We start from the raw sequence: 12610 nt of genomic DNA, 5'->3' as shown, positions 1-12610 counted from the left end.
AGTAGACACTTTCAAACCATTCAAAAGAGTATCAGAAACAATAGAAACACCACCACAAAAAACATTGTCATTTGAAACATCAGAAAAAATATTGTCTTTATTCAAAACTAAAACTTCAGGTTTAGACTCGGTTTTATTTTCAAAAACAGATCCTTTAACTTCGTGCTTTGACTGATTCAAGGATTGATCTGCGGGAGAAGTAAAAATGTTAGTACTTTCAACATTAATAAATCCTCCCGAAACAAAACCAGAGGGCTTGCCATAAACCATAAATGGTTCATTGGAAATCTCTTCTTTGGACAAGGGCTTATGATGATATGAATGATTGAAAGGAGGAGGCACTTGATTATAACCTAGACCCTTTGATTGATTTCTCTTAAATTGCATACAGTGGTCTATCATATTTGCAACTACCTCACTCGAGACATCAAATTTCCTAAAATCAAAATCAGTAGTTTCAAATTTGCCCTTTAAAGATTCAATTTCAGCCACTAGTTCAGCCATCATTTTCATTACATAATCATAATTTTCGCATTTATTATTGCAGTCTTCCTGAAATCTCCTAAAGTCCTTTATTTTGGATTCCAATTGGGCTTTAAGTGGTTTTGAACTTTTCTGATTTGGTAATCTTAATATCTAAGGTCTTCTACTTCCCTTTTTATTGAGTCATTAAGTTCACGGAGAATCCTAAGGCTTTCTACTTCACTACCTAATGTCTCAATTTTCTCATGCAGAATTTTAACATAATCAATACAGGCTTGAGATCATGATGGTGAACTTACCTCGTTTGTATTAGGTTCATGAGAAGAAGATACCATCAATGCAAACTGCAGCTCCATCATTTTATCTTCAGCTGCCACAATATCTACCGGAGCATCATCACGACTTGCGCCAGGTGGGCATTTTCAGGTCCAGACAAGTTCAGGGCCTGCATTTGATCCTCCCAGTCGAATGACTGTGCAACCATAGCCTTCTCGTTGTTTATCTGAGCACTACTTCGATTATTTCCAACTGTAACTATTGTCCTATCATTATTTAATCTTCTGTCTGGCTGTGGACAGTCACGAGCAAAATGCCCTGGCTCGTGGTAGTTGAAACATCGCAGCTTTCCCTTGTTGAACCCAACTTTCTTGTCAGCACTAATCCCCCAGTTGTTCTTTCCAGTCTTTTGGCAAACTGTTTCGCCCTAAAAACTGCCATGGCAATTTGCCATGTAATATCCATCTCCTCAATGTCTTCAGGGTGAATATGATCAAGATCGGCAAATGATAGTTGGGGTGGAAGATCCCTAGCTACGAGTGCATTGTAGCAATTGACAAGCCCTGAAGCAAGTGTAAGATTTTCATCACCCTCCTTTCCCCTTAAAGAAGAAGCCCCAGTTGAGGATGAAGCAGCTTGAGTAGCCACGAACGATTGATTCTGTGAGAAAGGCATGGTTGATGCAGAGGAAGCTGATGGAGTGGGAAAAGTATGAATCTGAGCTTGCGGAGTAGTAAATGATTGACCTGCAGAAGGAAGAGAAAAAGAAAAAGATGAAAGTGATGGGTTTTGGCCATATGAACATTCCTATGTGAACATACAAACCCTAATGCTTGTATCTAGGTTTCTCTAATTAAACATGCATTGAATCCGAGACTTCTAATAGCTAATAGAGTATAATAACAATACAAAATCAGAGTTAGAAGATTACCTTGAAACACTTGTTTGATCTTCTTGTTCTTAGAGCTTTAGAGTCACAAATGTCACTCCTCTAATGGCTTACAAACACAAACTAGCAAGAGAATGATTTAGGAGAGAGGAGAGGGAAGAAATCGGCCAGTGTTTCTTTGCTTTTTGCAGAGGTGCCGATTTCCCTTGCCCCAATGGTCTATTTATACTTGTAAGGCTCCTAGGGTTTCACCCTTAAACCCTAATTGGATAATTTTTACTCAAAGCAATCCAAATCCTTTCCAAGATAAGCCCTTGGACGATTTGTGGCTTATCCCAAGCCCTAGAAATCGTCCAACCCTATCCAAGAAGGATTTACAACCCAAAGTGTAACTATCAAACAATTGACAGTTTATACCCTCTTATTTAATTAATCTCTTTAAGTCACCAAATTAATTCTTATTAATTTTATGACTTATATTAATCAAATAACAATATTATTATTCATTATATTATTCTCATAATATATTAATAATATTTATTCTCTCATAATTAATCATCATGTCAAGTTGCTATGGTGAAGGCAACCCAAAAGGATCATGCACAATCGGGTCAAATACTTGCCTAATATAGTTGCAGCCTTAGACACTATTCCAATAGAAAGAGCATTGTTAGTAGAGATGCCAAGATTCGCAGCTGAGTATGAGTTCACATGGTTGATCTCTCGCTGCTTGTCATCAATATCACAAGCCTTGATGACAGTCATCACTTCAGCAAGAGAGAGACAGCTAAGATCCTTAGTCTTCTTGATGACAGCTACATTCATGTCCCAAGATTTTGGGAGAGCATTCAGTAGCTTCTTGTTTATCTCTGACTTTGTATAGAAAATCCTGGCTACAGTCATTACAGTATTAAGAGATGTGAACCGCTACAGTTGTGCTTCAAGAGTCTCTCTAGGAACATAGTTGAACATATTGAATCGTTGTCACAACATATCTTGGCGACTCTCCCGCATGTCTTCGTTCCCTTCATAGACCTCAATTAGGGCTTCCCACAAAGCCTTAGCAGAGGTATACTCCTTGAAACCTTGAGCAATATCTAGAGATAGGGCCATGGTCAAAGTGGCCAAAGCCTTCTCCTGCTCTTCAACTTTCTCGAAGTCTTCATCAGTGTAGTTTTCTATCTTCTTGTCACCCACTTGCCCTGCAACTGTAGTGGTTGTTATGACTGGATCTTTGATTATGAATTTCTAGATTTTGAAGTCTTTCATTTTTATGTATTTCTCAATTCTGTATTTCCATTCTGGGAAGCCTTTAGCTGATAAAAGTCTAGGAATTCGGGTGGTTGTGCCCATTACTGAATCAAGCTCGTGGTGATTTGTTTGACTTTGAGAATCCATTGTATTTTTTTTATTTAATTAATATGAGACAGAAATTAAATTATTTATGATTAATTAAGCTTCTGGTCAAGGACAATTTACTGTCGTAAACATTGTTTAGGGTAAAGCTGTAGATTACGGCTATAAACTCCGAGTTTACGATCGAAAGAAGTTCACGGTATGAAGCTTACGGCCGAAGAATAAACAGATTTCGGTTCATGAATGTTCTTTATTCACGGCCCAAGAGATTGATTTACGGTCCAAGAATCTTAAAGAGTTTGCGGTCGTAAACAGTGATTACGGCCGTAAGCTCAGTCCAAAAGCTTGAATTTTGCAGTTTTTCGACTAAACTAAAAACCCTTTTTGCACCAATCACGAACTTTAGTCTGAAACCAATGAAAACTCGCTCCAAGATCGATTGTAGAGTGCCTTTGATGCTGGTCTCGCTCTGATACCAACTGTAAGGTCCTAAGAATGGATCTTACCAGTGATCAATAGCAAACACAATCACAGAAACGAGAATAAGAATAGAAAAGTAAAGAAATCAAGCTTTCACACGTTCTATTGTTGAAAATCTCTGGGACATGTAACATCCTGATTTCCCAGTTATATTATTCTATTTAATTATTTTGGAGTTTGAGGAGGAACTCGGCGAGTTGGAGCCAAGACTCGCCGAGTAGGGTCGCGGATGTTCATCCGGGTTCACGTCCGGACTCGGTGAGTCCACACTGTTTAATGAAACACTAATCCCCCGGGTTTGGAGCCTATTTAAGGGCACTTATAGCCTTCCATTGCGGCTACCAGTCCCTTGAGAGAACCCTAAGTGAGCCAAATCGTTGTGAGGGAGAAGAAGTCACTTTTTGATCCTTGAACCCTTGGTTTAGCAAGAAGAAGGTGACAAGAGCAAAGAGGAGGTGTGATTCAAGCAGTTCCAGAGTTCAGAGACATCATTTTGAGGTAATGGTTCGAACCTCCTTCAGTTTTGGTGTTGATCATTAGATTTAGGGTTTTCTAACCCCTTTGGAGAGTGATTATGTGGAGCAAATGGTCCCTCTTCGAGTTTGTGCCTTGGATCAAGACTCAAAGAGGTCCAGAGACCTTGACCCTTGGAGCTTTATGGACTAGTTTGGGGTTATTGGCCTTAGGTTGCCATTTTTGGGACTAAATCTCCTTTTGATGCCTTGTTTTGGTTATACAAGCATCAAGTTTCGAACTGTACGTGATATTCATGCTTGGGGAGGCCATATATATGGTTTAGGGAAACAGATCTGACCTCAGGAGATCAGTAGAGTTTGTGCATGGCATGAACTCACCGATTTGTTCTTGAGACTCGGCGAGTAGGGTTAGGGTTTCACGTAAATTGCTCAGTGAATGGACTTGGCGAGTTGGGGGATGACTCAATGAGTCAGGAGGGGGTTAGAGGATTGGAGTTCAAGGCGGTACTCGTTGAGTTGTTCTTGAGACTTGGCGAGTTGAGTCGGGGTGGCCCCGCGATTCCTGTCTGGTATGACTCGTCGAGCATAGGGAGGGACTCTACGTACCAAGCGGGAGAAAGAGTTAGTGGACATGTGTGTACTCATCGAGTTACCGAAGTGCACTCGGCGAGTTGGGTCAAAGTTTGATCATTGACTTTTGTTGACCTTTAGGGGTTTTTTCAGCAATGTGGCCTTTGATCCAAGAAGGGGGTAAAATGGTCTTTTACCCTTAAGAGGGTGCCAAGAGAGGATTGAGTCTAGTCTCGAGAGTTATGTTCAAGAGAGAATTTTCCTTATGTGATAGATGGTGGCGAGTTCAAGATGCAAGCGTGAGGATATCTGTTTCCTGCTTGCCAGGTGAGTCTTATTGCTATACTTTACCTTGAGTAGGTAACCAGAGTTATGTGACAGAGTATTTGTATGCTATGTATGTTATGTGTTGTACTGCATTATTTCTATGTGATTTATGTTGTGCGTGTTTACAAAGTTAGAACCGGAAGGTTCCCAGAGTTAGAACCGGAGGTTTCACAGAGTTAGAACCGGAAGGTTCACAGATTAGGGTCCACAGACCCACAGAGTTATAGCCTCGAGTGGCTAATATGTGTTATGTGTGGTATTTTAGGGAACTCACTAAACTTCGTGCTTACAGTGTTTTGTGTTATGTGTTTCAGGTTTCTCTCAGGATCACGGGAAGGCACCGGCTTGATTGTACACACCAGAGAAAGAGTCATGTTTTGAGGATCCTGGTTTATTATGCAAGTGAAAATGGAGTTATGTTTTGTAATTCGATTATGAATGAGATTTTAAGGAAAGTGTTTTTAAGAATTAAATCATTATATTTAAATGAAAAATTGTTTTGAAATTTACGGTGTTACAGTACAGCTCGATATACGACCGTGGACTATTAGGCATCAACAACCAAAACACAACTGGCTAACCCTCAATATATAGGGAACTACGACCGAAAAGAGTTTATGGCCGTAAACTCATTACAGACCAGTAAACATCCACCAAACCTACCAAAATACTCTATCAATACAAAACCACTATTACAATGCAAAGCCTAGATCAAACCACTAATTGGGCCTTTCAAAGGGGAACCCTGGTAGAGCTCATTGGATTGCAGTTAAGAATATTCTTAAGTACCTACGGAGGACCAAGAAATGGTTTCTAGTCCTCGGTGGGAGTGATGACTTAAGGGTACGAGGGTACAGTGACGCTAGTTTTCAGACGGATCAGGATAATTACCGATCGCAGTCGGGCTGGGTCTTTACCCTTAATGGAGGAGCAGTAACTTGGAAAAGTTCCAAGCAGGAGACCATAGCTGATTCAACGTGTGAATCGGAGTACATTGAGGCAAGTGAAGTATCAAAGGAGGCTATATGGTTGAAGAACTTCATTGGAGACCTTGGATTTGTGCCATCCATAAAGGAGCCAATGGAAATTTTCTGTGATAATGAAGGAGCGGTTGCCTTAACCAAGGAACCGAGAGATCATGGCAGATCTTGACATATCGACAGAAAATACCACTTTATCAGACATCGGGTAGAAGAGGGACTCCTCATTGTGAAGAGGGTATCATCAGAAGAAAACCCAGCATATCCCCTTACAAAGGGACTGAGTAGGGTCAAACACTTGTAGCACGCTAGGAGCATTGGGTTGAAGGACGGTATAAGTTTGGATTAGATAGATAAGAAATGTGTAATAGATAATTCGTACTTGACATTTGATGAATAAATAAAGTTGTGTTATTTATGAGTAAAGCTATTATCTTGTGTTGGTTATTTATCTATTGTTTCAATTTTGCATGTTTTGACTTCCTGAATAATAAGATTATTTGAACAGTCCACAGTTGTTCATATTTTAGAAGTAGATGTGAATGAAGATTGTCATGAATTTGTTTATAGATTGTCTAAAAGGTTTTAGGCATAAAAAAGGTTTGCTACAAAGTTCATGAGTGCTTATGAATATGATTTGAGCATTGGAATAAACTTGTGCTTGTTGGTATCACTACTTTTATAACGAGTGATCCCAAGATGATAATATCATATGATCTTTAAACCTAGAGATATGGTTATTATTTACTAGTTGATTGTACATTGATAATGTGAAAATGCATCAGTAACTTGGTGATATAAAACGCATTGTTGTGTATGACTTAGCTAGTGAGTGATAAAACTATATAAGTCGAAGTTTTTTTGTTCCTCTTATCCTAAGAGGGTAAGAGCGATATTTGGTCACTTGATGATTTGGTTTGACTTATGCGTCAGGCCCGGTCTAGATGAAGTTGATGTGTTCAACTAAATTTTATGTTAAACAAATCAGAGATCGAGAAACAAATGTTGGACAATAAGTATTGTCAGCATGATATCTAGAACAGAGGATTGTACGATCCATTATCTGAAGGACTAGTTTTGATCAGAGTTGACAGAAGCGTATAAGAGCTACGATTGTTGATCGGATCCTGAAATCATATATGAGATATAGTTAGTAGAATTATCCAAGTGGGAGACTGTTGGATTAGTGTCTAAGTCCGTAATTATATTTGGTATGTACTTGACCCGGTTGTGCATGGTCCTTTTGGGTTGCCTTCACCAAAGCAACTTGACAAAGTAATTTGAGGAGAGAGAGGATATTATGGTTTATTAATATATTATAAGAATAATATATTAAAGGAGAAATAATATTTATTTAATTAGTATTGGTCATAAATTAATTAGGAATTAATTTGGTGACTAAAAGAGATTAATTAAATAAAGGGGCATAAACTGTCAAATATGTGATAGTTGACTTTGGGTTGGGAAACCTAATGGACTAAGGGGAAACGAAATTATGATGAAAGATCATCATATTTTCATCCAAGGGCCTTATTCCATAAGGTTCCTTGGGCTGCTTGGTGGCTAAGTTGTCCATTAGGGTTTAGACTGAAACCCTAGCAGCCTGCACTATAAATAAGACCCCCAAGGCTCCATTTTTGGCCACTTGCATCTAAGAGAAACCCTAGGGCCGAAAATTAGCATCCTCCCTCCTCTCTAAAAGTTTCCTTCTTGCTTGTGGTGTTTGTGATCCACTAGAGGAGTTACAATTGTGACTCTAAGCTCAACAGAAGAAAACTCAAGCCACTATTTGAAGAGGTAAACATCTAGATCTGATGTAATTAGCTAATTTCGAAATTATGTATGCTAGATTAGGGTTTACAAGTCTTGGATTCATTGCATGTACAATAGAGAAACCTAGATCCAAGCATTAGGGTTTGTATGAGCACATAGGATTGTTCTTATGCATAAAACCCATCAAATATATTATACTTAACTTATTGGTTTAAATATGTTCTATGTAAACCATTGTCATTTTAAAAACACAAATTTTAAATAGTTTGTATAAAATACTTCAAACTGTTAATTTAAATATAACGTTAAAATATCAACTTATATCGAAATTTAACCTAAAAGAAAATTCAAAGATTATTTTGTAAATAGTTAAAAGTTATAAGTTTTAGTGTTAAAAGCAAAAAAAATATATTGTAATCATAAATTAACTAAAAAATTCTTAAAACTATTTTTATAATAGTTATACTGTTAAAGGGCTAATCATATCGTAATTTCAATTAAAATTAAAAAATATCCAAAGATTATTTTGGCAATGGTTAAAAGTTATTAATTGTAGTGCTAAATAAAAAAAATGTTCATCTCAAACAAAAAATTAAAAAAAAAAAAGTAAAACATTATATTTTGTCTTTTCCGAATTAAACCTCAAATTTATGTTTTTCCTTAAAAAGACCTTGTATTTTTTTATTTTTATTTTTCAAAAATATAACGCCCGCAGATTCAGACTAGTAAATTTATGAATAATAAGCGTTAAAAATGACTTGTTGATAGATGGTTATTTAGGATAAATAATCTCAACCAAAATTATAGCATATGTGACAAGGTTTTCGTAAATATAAAGAACGTTGAAATCCGACTATGTGTGAAGAAGTTATGCTTCTTTGAAGTTTCGCGAGTAAACAGGCACGGTTGTACATATTGTAAAAAGTTAAATTTTGATAAATCACTTTTTAGCCTTAGTGATCTAAAATAAATTCATGGTAGTCGTTAAACAAACAGCGTGCATACAGAGAATGTCCAAATCTGACTTCATAAGAGAAAGTTATGATTTTTTGAAGTTTCGGCATAGTAGTGCAAGCACAGAAATCGAAATTGTAAACTATTGATTATTAGCCAAAACAATCTAAACAAGAATCAAATATATTGTGAATATGAACTTGTTGATAAAAAGACAGTCAAGAATGGAGTTTGTATGAAGAAGATATGAATTTCGCATGAACTTTAACAGTCTAAACCGGTCTAAATATGAATTTTTGTTAGAGCAAGAATTAGGTGTTGAGACCTTAATGAAAGTTGTAGATGTCGTCGGGAGGATTTTAGGGATATAAAGAACGTTAAAAATGGAGCTCGTATGCAAAATTTATGGCCATCCAAAGATTTCAGGAAAATACTTCTGCTGATGAGGTGGCAGCACTAGAGTGTGCCATGTGGCAAGCCGACCCCCCACTCCTGAGACGTGGCGATGTGGCCCCAAAAAATTTCAACATGCGAAGAATGGGATGTGGACCTCTAAGATTTCGACACATGCCTAAAGGGGAATGGAGCCCGTCAGGCTCATGTGCACGGCGAGCCCTCCTGTGTTCTATAAATACTGTCTTTTTTTCAACCATTTTCCTCACAAGTTCCTGCATAACTCTAAACTCCCTAGATTTTGAGATACGCTTTCTTCCCAACCTTTAAAATATTTTAGTCTAGTCTCGGGAACTCTAAGAGCCCAACGATAATGAGTATTTGGGTCGAGGTTCTATCTACGTATTTTCCTGGTTTTCACTAAAATATCTGTAAGTTATGTTGCACTCTTTTGCTTTCAGTGCAGCTTATATTTATAGTCATAAGTCGTTATTATGAACCTATAAATAAGATTTATCAGTAATTCCAAGTCATTATAGTGATTGATCTACTTACAGGAGAGGTGTCTAGAATGGTCATGTTGGCTTGGTTGTTGGATTTCAAAAAAGCTATTATGCTGAAATGATCATGCCTCCCAATGGTCCTGCTGGGATAACCCTTACTTGATAGATCTTGATGTAGACACTGGGATTAGTGAGGAATCTAGAGTATAATTATTATAGTCACCAGGATTACAAAACTACACTAAGGCTTAGTACTTTATGCATCTAGGTCTTTTCAAAGTACGAAGTGAATCACTGCCGAAATCGTTTGTCACCCATTTTTATCAAGTGAGTGCATAGTCCCTTTCATGAACATGATTTCAACAATCTAAGCATGGATTATACATTGACATTTATTCATGATCAGAGAGTATGGATGAGGTAAAGCCATTCATTTCTGAATATGAGAGTATGGATTATGTCGTTGTATAGGATTAAACTGTGAAGATCGAAGGAATGGGGTAAATTACTTATATGAGGTATAGTTGAATATTGCAAGTTTTAAGATATATATATATATATATATATATATATATATATATATATATATATATATATATATATATATCATAACATAATATTGTGGGATTGAAATCCATATGGACTAACCAGGTTTCCCAACCTGACCCACTTAGCTTCTTTGTTTCACAGGTAGCAATACAAAGATACATGCACAATGAGAGATTCAAAGAGATGTAGTATGATAGTCTAAGACATTGTAAGACCATTTTATGCTTATGTTTTGTATCAATTATGACATCCCAAGCTTTTTATGAATTGTTGAAAAATATTTATTTGGAAATACTTTTACGAGACCAAATTCCGCATTAAAAAATAAACTCTGGTTTTGAATAAGCATAAATAAAAATTTTTAAAATGGTTGTAAATTTGGAAATGTCACGGTTGGTATCAGAGCATTAGTTTAAACGAACTAGGAATTTTTAGGATTTCTAGACTTAAACTTAGAATGCTAAGTGATGATTATGAAATGAGTGTCTACTATACTTTAGCTGGTATGCTTAAATAGACACATGCACTAGCTTATTGTAGGAAAGATGTGTAAGTTGCCTTTTATGTGCTAAGTGATTTATGTTATAGCCATAAGATGCCTTATATGCTTTAGGATGCTATTATTTGATCGGATATATGGTCTATTGCCGACTGAATCTGGAAATTTTATGTTTCCAGGTTTTTAAACATTTAATTACAGTATTAAAACTAGCATATAACTTTTCGGGGTGATAAGGATATTTATACGTCTATCATAAGCAGAGTCTTCCTTATCTTAATTCTCGTCACTGTACACTAAACGCCTGTATTGTTGTAAAGAATGTCATGGTGAGAACACAAAACGGATTAGGAAACGCTAATGGAAATCACCAGCCTGAGCCACAAGTGATTGAGCATGGACCAGAGGTAGCAACTGCACCCGAGCTAATCATGATAGCAGGAGTAAGCAATGATGCAGATATTGTTAGATCGTCAGATGGAGGAGACAAGGTTTCTACTCCGGGAGAATGGAAGAGAACCTATCACACCCGTTATGCAACATGGTTTAGAAGGGGAATAGTCGTAAGAAGGAAATTACAACCAAGTTGTTAGCCAGGCTGAGCCCTAACTAATAATGAGGAACAATTTTGATGATACGGTTAAGAGAAGGGGATGCAAGTACAAATATTTCATGGCTTCCAAACCACCAAGTCTTTATAGAAATTCAACCCCAGTGCAAGTCATGGAATGTATGTCCGAGATAGAGATGGTGTTTGACAGTTGTGATTGCAGCGAGAATCAAAAGACAATCTTAGCCACCCGACAGCTAAAGGGTGGAGTTTTGATACGGAGGAATTTGTTGGATGATTTATGCCAAGAGGAGAAGCAAGGAGAATTTCATGGGGGGCTTCCTAATGCAGTTGAAAAGAGAATACGACTCTGAATAAGAGCTTCCGGTTATCAAAAATGAGTTCAAGAATCCAAAGAAGGGATAGCTAAGTGTCAGCAAGTATGTTGCAGCCTTCACTAAAAAAAGATGAAGTTGGTACCTCATCTACATACAACATTCCAAGGTCGATAATTTTGCTAACAAACTATCATCGGACTTTGGTCCAACGGTAAGTTAGAGAAGACCTTCAAAGAGGCTATCTGGCCAGCCAAGAATGTGGAGATCCAGATAAGGGAAAAGAGTTTAGAGAAAGCTGAGAATGGAGAGAAGAGGAAGATCGAAGGATCTTCTAAATCCAATAAAAAAGTATATTTTCAAAATCTAACAACATGGAGCTTGAGATTTGTGGCAAGGCACAATGGTGTGACAGGTGAAAAAGGAATCACTTTGGGAGATGCATCGAAGATGTGAACTGCTTCAAGTGTGTGAAGACCGGTCGCTATGCCAACAAATGCAAGGCCGAGTAGGAGGTACACTTCGAGTGTGGAGAAGTAGGGCATTTCCACAAGGATTGCCCAAAGAAAATAGGAGGGGAAATGCCAAATATTCTGTCGAAGCCGAACGCAAGGGTGTAATATATGATCCTTGATGAAACATCAATAGGTCGAGAATAGAGAGCGGTTTATCCATAATTTGGGATATAAGGAAGAAAATGTTTAGCATTAGAATGAGTGGCCTGATGTAATAGGCATGTAATATAAATAAATATTGTAACCGTTATCGTAGATAACACAATTTCCTAAATTATTTTATGTGTTTTCTACGTGAATTCCTTTTTGTGATAACTTAGTGAACTACGAGACCAATCTTCGGACGATTATTAGTTCGTGTGAAAGGTAGTAGAGTCCTATACTACCAGAAGCATAGGACTCACACTTGGATCAAGGAAAGTCAAGAGGTTACTATGCCTCTAAATAGTTGAGCTATTTTGTTTATTTCCATCATTACCTTGGTTTCGATAATGACTACGAAGATAAATATTATTCAGACCTTAGTGGACAGTCGAATCGAGTCCAACTAATCTACGAAGTAAGTTCGACGTAGCGTCTGACTTTGGTTAAAATATCAAAGGAAAAGATAATTGAATCGATTAGTAGAAGTATAATGATCGCCATTAAAATCAAGCAGCCTAAAGCTAGAAGTGCTACATGCTAGAATGTGATTATATCACA

The sequence above is a fragment of the Lactuca saligna genome, chromosome 5, assembly GCF_052625555.1.
Source record: "Lactuca saligna cultivar CGN05327 chromosome 5, ASM5262555v1, whole genome shotgun sequence".
In the NCBI taxonomy this organism is placed as follows: Eukaryota; Viridiplantae; Streptophyta; class Magnoliopsida; order Asterales; family Asteraceae; genus Lactuca; species Lactuca saligna.
Note: the sequence above shows the minus strand (reverse complement) of the source record.